The sequence below is a fragment of the Poecilia reticulata genome, chromosome 4 (genome assembly GCF_904066995.2).
Source record: "Poecilia reticulata chromosome 4, P_reticulata-male-v2, whole genome shotgun sequence".
NCBI classification, from domain to species: Eukaryota; Metazoa; Chordata; class Actinopteri; order Cyprinodontiformes; family Poeciliidae; genus Poecilia; species Poecilia reticulata.
Genome location: NC_088833.1, coordinates 29,651,337 through 29,660,043, shown reverse-complemented (window position 1 = coordinate 29,660,043; position 8,707 = coordinate 29,651,337). Strand labels below are relative to the sequence as shown.

General features: G+C 38.8%; 1 protein-coding gene across 2 annotated transcripts in view; it reads left to right on the top strand.

Moving 5' to 3' along the window:
• tgfbr3 (transforming growth factor, beta receptor III) overlaps positions 1–876 on the top strand; it is an 83,257-nt gene extending 82,381 nt beyond the window's left edge. For both annotated transcript variants that reach the window (XM_008407756.3, XM_008407757.3), the window contains exon 17: positions 1–876. This exon is cut by the window's left edge and continues 3,860 nt beyond it. The gene's annotated coding sequence lies outside the window, so the exon portion shown is untranslated.
• Positions 877–8,707: the final 7,831 nt, after the last annotated feature.

The window sequence follows — 8,707 nt, the reverse complement described above, 5'->3', positions numbered from 1 at the left end:
CCTGCTGTTTTGCAGTGAGAATCTGCTGTAGCATTCTTTCAATCTAAAGATGCCTCTGACTGAAGACTGTTGCTGTATGACAGTCTCATGACCGTCATGACATGCTAACTGCTCAAATTCCAGGCAACAGAGACAATATTCCTCTGCAACAGTGGTTCTACTCAACCACCTCCTTTGCTTTTGCCGATTTGTCTGGCAGAGATTCGTTGAAGTTGGAAGAGAAAGTTTCTCTTTTTCTCTCTGCACTTAAAATAATAAAGTTGAAAAAAAAAAGTTTTTACGTAAAGCACAAATGATCAAAAAGCTTAGGCTACACTCACTTTGTTTAACATTTAATATATCAATGAATATGTCCAAACTGATTCAATGAAAATATGTTTCCTCAATGTGGTATCTTTATGTCAAATCAAAGATTGGATTATTTTCTTAAAGAAATTTTACAATGTTGAATTATCCTGCAATAAAAGCAGCGTTCAGTTTAATGTTTTTTGCTCATCTTTGCCAACAATATAAGGACACGGTAATTAGAGCACAAATCCATGGATCTATTGATTGTATTTTTTTTATTATTTGATCTGACTACCTCATATGTCTTTTGAATGTTGAGCTTGTATGCCTGTATGTCTGGAAGTGCTATAGGTTAAGCAGCAGTTTAAGATTTAAAGCTCTATCATGATTCTTTTTTTTAAAATCACACTTTGTCATTTTAAATGAATCTGACAGAAAACATTAACATTATAACCCTTTTTTGTGAGCCTTTGTACATTTAAGTTGTTTGTTTGACTTTCTTTGTGTTCATAAAACCTTTTATATGCTGTAAATATGCATGACCCCTGTACGCCCATTATGATCAATAAATATTTTACAATAATTACAGTGAGACTCCTGTCTGATGATTTCCTTTGTTGATCATGGACACACACTCCCCTACTGTATATGGAGCTGGTTTAGAACTCTGATCAGTGGTGATGAAGTGTTGGGTTTGGCTCTGTGGCCGTGAAGTCATGACTCGTCTCTGGTGAGCTCATAACATGATACAGACCATGAGGGTCGGAGGGTGTAGATGTAAGGGTTAGATGTAAGTAAGGGGTTCCACACTGAGGGAAATTTCACACACGCACGCAGACTGGCATTTTTCTCTATGATTATCCCTCCTCTGGGTCTGTATCAGCAGCGTGCCTTGGCGTGAAGCGGCCCTGGGCGAATGTCCCGCCGCCTCCGGACACATCCCCAGCGATTGTGATATCACACATGTCCCTTTCTTCTGTTTTCCATAAGGAGCTCGTCCAACTTATGAGTAATATTTAGAATTTTTTTTTTCCAACGAATGATCACAGACCTCATCATTCCCTTAAATGTGATGTCATTATTTTCATTTCCAGCTTCTCCCCCCTCTGCCTCCCTTGGCTACCTTTGTCAGAAATTTGTTGTTCTACTGCTAATTCATTAAGTCACTGATTGTATGCACCCTAGACGATAGAGATAAACATAGGATCAAATTTAAAAGATTAAGTAGGTTTCCAACACTGACATTAAGAATGGCGCCTGGTTTAAGTTTGCCCTCAGGTCACAAACCTGATTACAAGAATTAAGTAAAGTAAAATACTTTTTTGCGAGTTGTGCAAAAGTAGAGACAGATGAGCATGGACTAGCTTTCTGATCACACCTTTATACCTGCAATGCAGCTAACGTCCAGCAGGAGCTCTGCTCCTGTCTTCGTGTTGGAATCTATGGCAGATGTTTATTTTTCAAGGTTTTCAGGGTTTTACAGAAAGGGAATTTCTTCTTGTAACAGTCTTTTGCAAAAGTACTCATACCTTGTCACATTACAACTTGAAACTTTAGTACATTTTTTATTATTTTTTTTACATTTATTCCTTGAACATTTTCTTAAAGTCTTGCTTGATTACGAATCAGCTTTAGGCCTGGATTTGCATGGGCTTTTCTTATACATTAATCTAAAAAAGGGGAGTCCAAAGTCATTCCTGAATGACCCAATACCCTTTAGTTCACTCCCTGGTTCGTCACATCTGAATTAAATGATGGTTCATTAGCAGAACACTGGGATATTGAGGTGGTAGTTGGACCATCTGAATCAGACAATAACAAAAACTGGCAGGACTTTGCTGCTTCAGGACTGTTTCACTAATGAGACCAGACTTGGATTGCTGGCCAAAGAGTTCAGGTTTGGTTTTGTCTGAGTAGAGTCGTGTATTTTGATTGTTGGAAAACCGCAAAGTGAGCTTACAGTTTTTCTTTTTGTTTTTTTTTTGTGTCACTGTTAGGTTAAGATCGATAGCAGAACTAATACTTGACTTGCTAACAGATTGGAAGCTATGTCACAAGGTGGATGTGACAAAGTAGTTACGTTTGTATGTATTTACTACATATTTCTGATTTATTTAGTTTTCAGTAGTTGGTCATAATGTTTTAGTTTAAACATTGCTGTTGTAACTTTGCTTCACTTACTATCCCAGGTTTGTTTGTGGTAGATATGCTTGTTTATATCCATGCATCTCTTCTTTTAAAGGGGGCAGTATTATATAAAATGATCTGTACATCACGTTATACTGATATAACAGTTACTCAAGATAACCTAGAGGGTTATCTTGCTTCTTTTATGCATGTTTGAGAAATCTTTTAATCTCCATGGGAACCATTCAGCTGTGCAAAACGGCTGGGGGGACTTAGCCCCGCCTTTGAGGCACAGCTTGTCCTCAGAGATCCAGGTATGAAGCAACATGTATTGTCTTATATTTTCCTCAAGTTCTGAGCTTTGGTCAGTGTAAACATCTGCTGGCTTTAGCGTTCCCTGTTTGGTTCTCATATTTCAACCGTGGATCTGTGGGTGGGAAGAAAAAGCCAAACTGAGCGACTTAGTAGGGCTTTAAGTTCTCTAGAACTAATGATGGTGGGCACTGAGTCAGATCTCAATAATAACTGGTTCATCATTGTGAGCAGCATGTTATACAGTAGAACTGTTGCTAATGCAAAACACATTGATGAGGCATTGCCTTGGCTAAGCTTGGAAAATGACCTCAACATGGTCCCCCAAAGGTCCGGGGGGCTGTGGTTATGTCCAGTAAGGAGTCCACCCATAAGCCTGGTATCATGACTCATTTATATGTAATAAAATGAAAGTTCTATGGTACATTTTGATATTCCACTCTCTTATCCACAATGGGGCAACTAACTGAATTCATTTAACTGCAAAAGAGCAAAAGTTGACATAAAAATGTTCAACTCAATATTTTTTTTATATGAGCATTTTTCCACAGCTGCATTTAGTGGATAAAATGTATAAACTTAAAGTTTTTCTGAGACAACTGCTTGTTATGAGGGAATGTTGCTGTTTATTTTCATGTTTGGGACATTTGCAGTAGAAAGAGTTTTTTCTGAATTTGACTCATCTGATTAAAACATAACAGAAGGTAGAAAAAGAAACATGACCCAACTGTAGCAGCAGTGCAGTTAAATCACAGTGGAGTTTTTCTCTCAGGTGTCTCCCTTTCCTTTTAATGTTAAAGACTAATTTACCTGGAGTTAATGCTGTCAACTCTAGGTAATTAACAGCATTACCTGTTAATTACTTGTTACTGTTAATGGATGTTAATGTTACCTGAAATCACTTCTATTAATTTCAGGTAACATTTTATCACATGATTTTTAAGAGATTAGAAGTTAAAAGGATAAATTTTTTTATAGAGCTCTATTGAAGAGCTATGAGTAGTCAGTATCATACCAGCCATAGATAACCCCTCAAGTTTCATCCCGTTGAAACCAATTAGCTTTACAGCTAGGAGTCATACTATCATATGAAATTCAAAACTGCTCCAGCAATTGCTGCCAACTCTGTTTTATAAATCTTAACTATATATGTAAACAGTGTCTTATGAATTAAACATCGTTTACATAAAACTCTGTAGTTATTTTCACAGAAATGTGTGTTTGTAACAGAGACCATGTAAGACATACTGCAAAAGTGTTTTGGAGTTGTTTTTTAAGATCGACACAAACTTTGCAGCTCTGAGATAAATGTTGCAGTGATTAATATATTGCAAACCCATAATAGCTTTAAGCTCAAGCCACACAACATCCGAATGAACTCTGATGACTCAGAGCAGATCCAAGGTTTTGTCATGAGGCCTGACTTTTTTTCTGGTTCATTCAGGTAATTGTTTTTCACTTGGATACTGTGTACGTTAAGTTATAAGTTAAGTATGGATTTAGAAATCGAACCGAGTCTACCGGACTGTCAGGAGTGAAAACATACTTAGTCAGGCTTTTATGTTGTGTAGAACCAGTGACAGTGGGCGCTGAGTCAGCTTTCCTTCCTAAACCGGTCATCATTGTGAGTGGCATGTTATCCAGTAGAACTGTTGCTAATGCACAACACATTGATGAGGCATTGCCTTGGCTAAGCTTGGAAAATGACCTCAACAAGAGTCCCATGATGCTACGTTCAGTACGTTCAGTAAGGAGTCCACCCACAAGCCTGCTATCATGACTCATTTATACCTCATAAAATGTAACCTCAATGTTACATTATTAGATCTTAAGGGTTTTAGTTTAGCTCAAACTACACAAACACTGTAGTTGTTTGTGTAGTTGCTGATGACTACTTTCTCACCTCAGCATGACAAAAGCTTGGAGCAGGTCCATCTCAGGACAGACCGACTTTCTTTTTACTTCAGCCATTTTTTTCACTACATGGGTGCACTTATCAACTTTGTATAGATTCAAGTGAGGGAAATTGAAATAAAAAGTCTATATGGGAAACTTAGGTGCACCAAAAGTGAACTTAAAAAACAATCTGGAAGTAGATGTTCTACAAAATGTGCTCCATTCCTTGTTGTAGACGCGTTTTTAAGATATGGGAACACATGTCCATCAGTGCGACCAAAGATGATGTTAGTGGTCATTTCTCACTTCTATCAGCCACAGGCGGAGCTTCCCTATCAATGCGGTAGGATCTGAACAATTTGAGCATTCCCCAAAAACAACGATTCATCTGACTATATCTAGAAGGACTTCCCACAGAGCTGTCGTTAAATGGAGACTGCCAGACGTCTACATTGCTGCTATCGCAAAACACATTGGAGTTTTTCAGTGAGTTTCAGGTTGGACTTATTGAGCATTAAAAGTGCGTATCAGGTGCGGGGAGCATAGTTCTCCTGGTGGGGGGTGGATTCATTTAGCAGCTGCGCTGAAACTAAAACCCCCTGGGTGAGGTGTGCAAACTTGAACCTCACATCGCAGCTCGTTGTTATGCTGCACAAAAGTAGAACTAGTTTCATATTGCTGCCAGAATCCATAAAGCAGGTCTGATTTTGCCAAGCTGCAAATTCTGTTTTGATTGTGGCACATGGGTGCTGCATGTGCGTAATAATATATATATATATATATATATATATATATATATATATATATATATATATATATATATATATATATATATATATATATATATATATTTCTTTATAGATTTGAGGCCCTCATGCTTTCTGCTGGAATACTCTGGAAGAACTCCAGCTGGAAGAAAGGAAACAAAAAAAAGAAAAAGAAAAACCCTCTCCATATGGCCCTGCTTATAATGAAACAGCTCAGTCATAATTAACTTCATACTCCAAACGTCTCCCAGTCAGTTCACGTCAGCATCTTTTTATTCTTGCCTGTCATTTCAAAATCCAAAATGGAGCGGTGTATGGACTCATGCATATGATGGCTTATTTCTACAGAAAAAAAAAAAATTCCTGCTCTCACAGATTTCTCGTTTTATTCATTTTTAGAGACATTCAAATCCTTATACAAAATATAATGTCAGACAAAAAAAAAAATAAATACAAAATGCAAATGTCATGCATTCTCTTCTCTGTGAATTTAATATAATTAAATTTAATATGCAAATTTCATGCATTTTCTTCTCTGTGAATTTAATATGAAAAACCGAGGAGCTGTTAGCACGGCAGCGGCCACATATTTTTTCACATAGATGAAAACTGCTTTAGATGACTTTTTTTTTCCATTTAAGTGTTTGTCTTGCTTCTTGTGCAAATATCTTAGACTTGAAATAGACCTCTTTATGTTCCTCCACTCCTCGAGTCCAGGCAGTGAAATCAAGCCTCACATAATCGGAGTGCTGTGGTGGTGTAGGGGGAAAGCACAACTCACTGAGGCCTCAACATGGCCGCCACAGGTTCGAGTCCCGGACTGATGACCTTTGCTGCATATCTTCCCCTTCTTTCATTACCCACTTTCCTGTCTGTCCACTCTCAAATAAAGGCCAAAAAAACCTTTAAGGAACGTCACATATTCTCTTCAAAGACTCACTGTAAGATTCATTAAGGCAGAGCTGTTTCATCCAGGACCCGAGCGCCGTTTATATTTACATGTTTTATTAAATTTAGCCTGAGGTCAGATTCTATCAAGCTGGCTCGTTTTCTGTGAGAATAACTCACTTTGCATTGGAAGCAGTTGAGAGTTTATGTTTCCGCTGGTGTGATTGAAGTCGTAGCTCTTTAGGAGGCGCGTGGCCTGGACAGACACATGGTTCTTTTACGCTTGACCAACTTGTGGCCTCGACCACTAAGTGACTCTGAGCGCTCTGGAAGGCGCTCTTAAACACACAGAATGCATGAATGGATCAGAATCTGGTCGTATTCTGACTTTTTTTTTTCTCGACAGAAATAAGCGGTGGACACATGTTGGCGCTAACAGACTCCTTCTGGTTTGTTTCGTTTGCGGGGAAATAGGCATTCAGTGACAATTAAAACCTAGTGAGAGATTCAACATTTGAGCAATAAAACCTATTGCGAGCAGGATGGTTGCTATTTATTTTCACCACTGGGACCTTTTGGTGCACTCATTTGAGTTTGTGCCAACACAATCATATAATCTGTGTTGCAGATGATCCTCATGCAGCAGATGGTGGCCGCTGCCGTGCTAGCAGCTCCTCGGTTTTTCATATTAAATTCACAGAGAAGAAGTTGCCAAACCAAAGAAAAACTGTTTTTGTCTCTTTCTGGAAAAATCTAGTTTCCTAATCTAAGCACAAATATATTTTTTCTAAAAAGTAATCTTTAAATGGTATATATGATATATATCCCATTTAATATGGGATATTTATCCCATATTAAATGGTTACCTTCAACTTGCCTTCAGTTAGTTGAAGGTAACTGTTACCTTCAATTGTTACCCATCCATTTTCTTCCGCTTCATCCGGGGTCTCTTTGGATGGATGGATGGATGGATGGATGGATGGATAGATGGATGGATGGATGGATGGATGGATGGATGGATGGATGGATGGATGGATGGATGGATGGATGGATGGATGGATGGATGGATGGATGGATGGATGGATGGATGGATGGATGGATGGATGGATGGATGGATGGATGGATGGATGGATGGATGGATGGATGGACGTAAATTTTTTTTACTTCATAATTTAATACCTTGAAATTGGGCCACTGTTAGAATCCTGTGACAGACTGGCGACCTTTCCAGGTGACCGCGCCTCTCGCGCGGAACGTTAGCTGGAGATCGGCACCAGCAACCCTCCCAACCCCACTAAGGGACAAGGGTGTAAAGAAAATGGATGGATGGATGTTAGTTAGAATGGCTGAAATTCAGCCAGGCTAATTGAAATCACAATCAATGGTAGAAATCCCAGACAGAGCAGACAAGGGAGATGAGAATCAAGCTGAATTACATGAAGGTAATGGCCAGGCTGTGACTGAGAGCAAAACTGGCTGATAGGGTTTTAAAGGTTGCTAACATCTGTCCCTTTATCGCAGTCGCTCTGTTTCCCTCCATGACGGCAGTGGGACTCGACCTCTACCGTCAGAATGCCACTTAGTAGAGGTGGGATGGAACATGGTGACCGATCGGGCTCAGTGGTGCAGGCACAGTCCCAAAATCCTTTAAAAAGAAAAAAAAAGTCTTCAATAGTTGAATTTAACAAGTCCAGATTTCATGTGTCTCATAGAGATGCATAATACTGGAGCCTTTGTTTGTGTTGTTTTTACAGGTTTTATGTGGGAGAAAGGAAAGACATGAAGCAAAGCTCATCAGACTGGGACTGGAACCCAGGATGGTTCATGGGTCAACTGCTTGTACTCGCTGCTTCTTACCAGTTTCAGTTGGAATAATATTCTAAGACTCAACATGTAAAAATGGTCATTAAGGTCAGTCACTTCAGTTTGATCTGACCATGGGACTTGTCTCTGTATACCACAGTGTGCCAGTCATGGCCTCTTCCTGTCAGAGTGGGCTTCCAGCCTATGTCTGTACAGGACTTGTTTGACTAATTAGTTAAATTATTGATGTGTGTAAATTTCTGATTATGAAGAAAGTTAAAAAAATTCTCTCATTATTCTGGCATTTAGTAAAAATGAATAATGTTGGTCGTCCAACTGACCTTAAACAGGGAAACTTTAGTCTGATTTAATGCCGAAAAGGAAAAAAAAAGTTGTGTCTCTTTTCATATAATGTATTTTAATAATTAGTCTAAACTGTATTCTCCTGGATTCTTCTTGTAAATGTGCATGCTTCCAAGTCAAATCGTTTAGTCCTGGTCTGCATGTGGAACAACTTGCATCCAACTTAGACATCTCCATTACAGTGGATAGTCTGCTGAGGATGTAACTTTACTCAAATTATATGTGCCATCATAAATCGAGTGCTGTTCCTTGTAAACACTTTC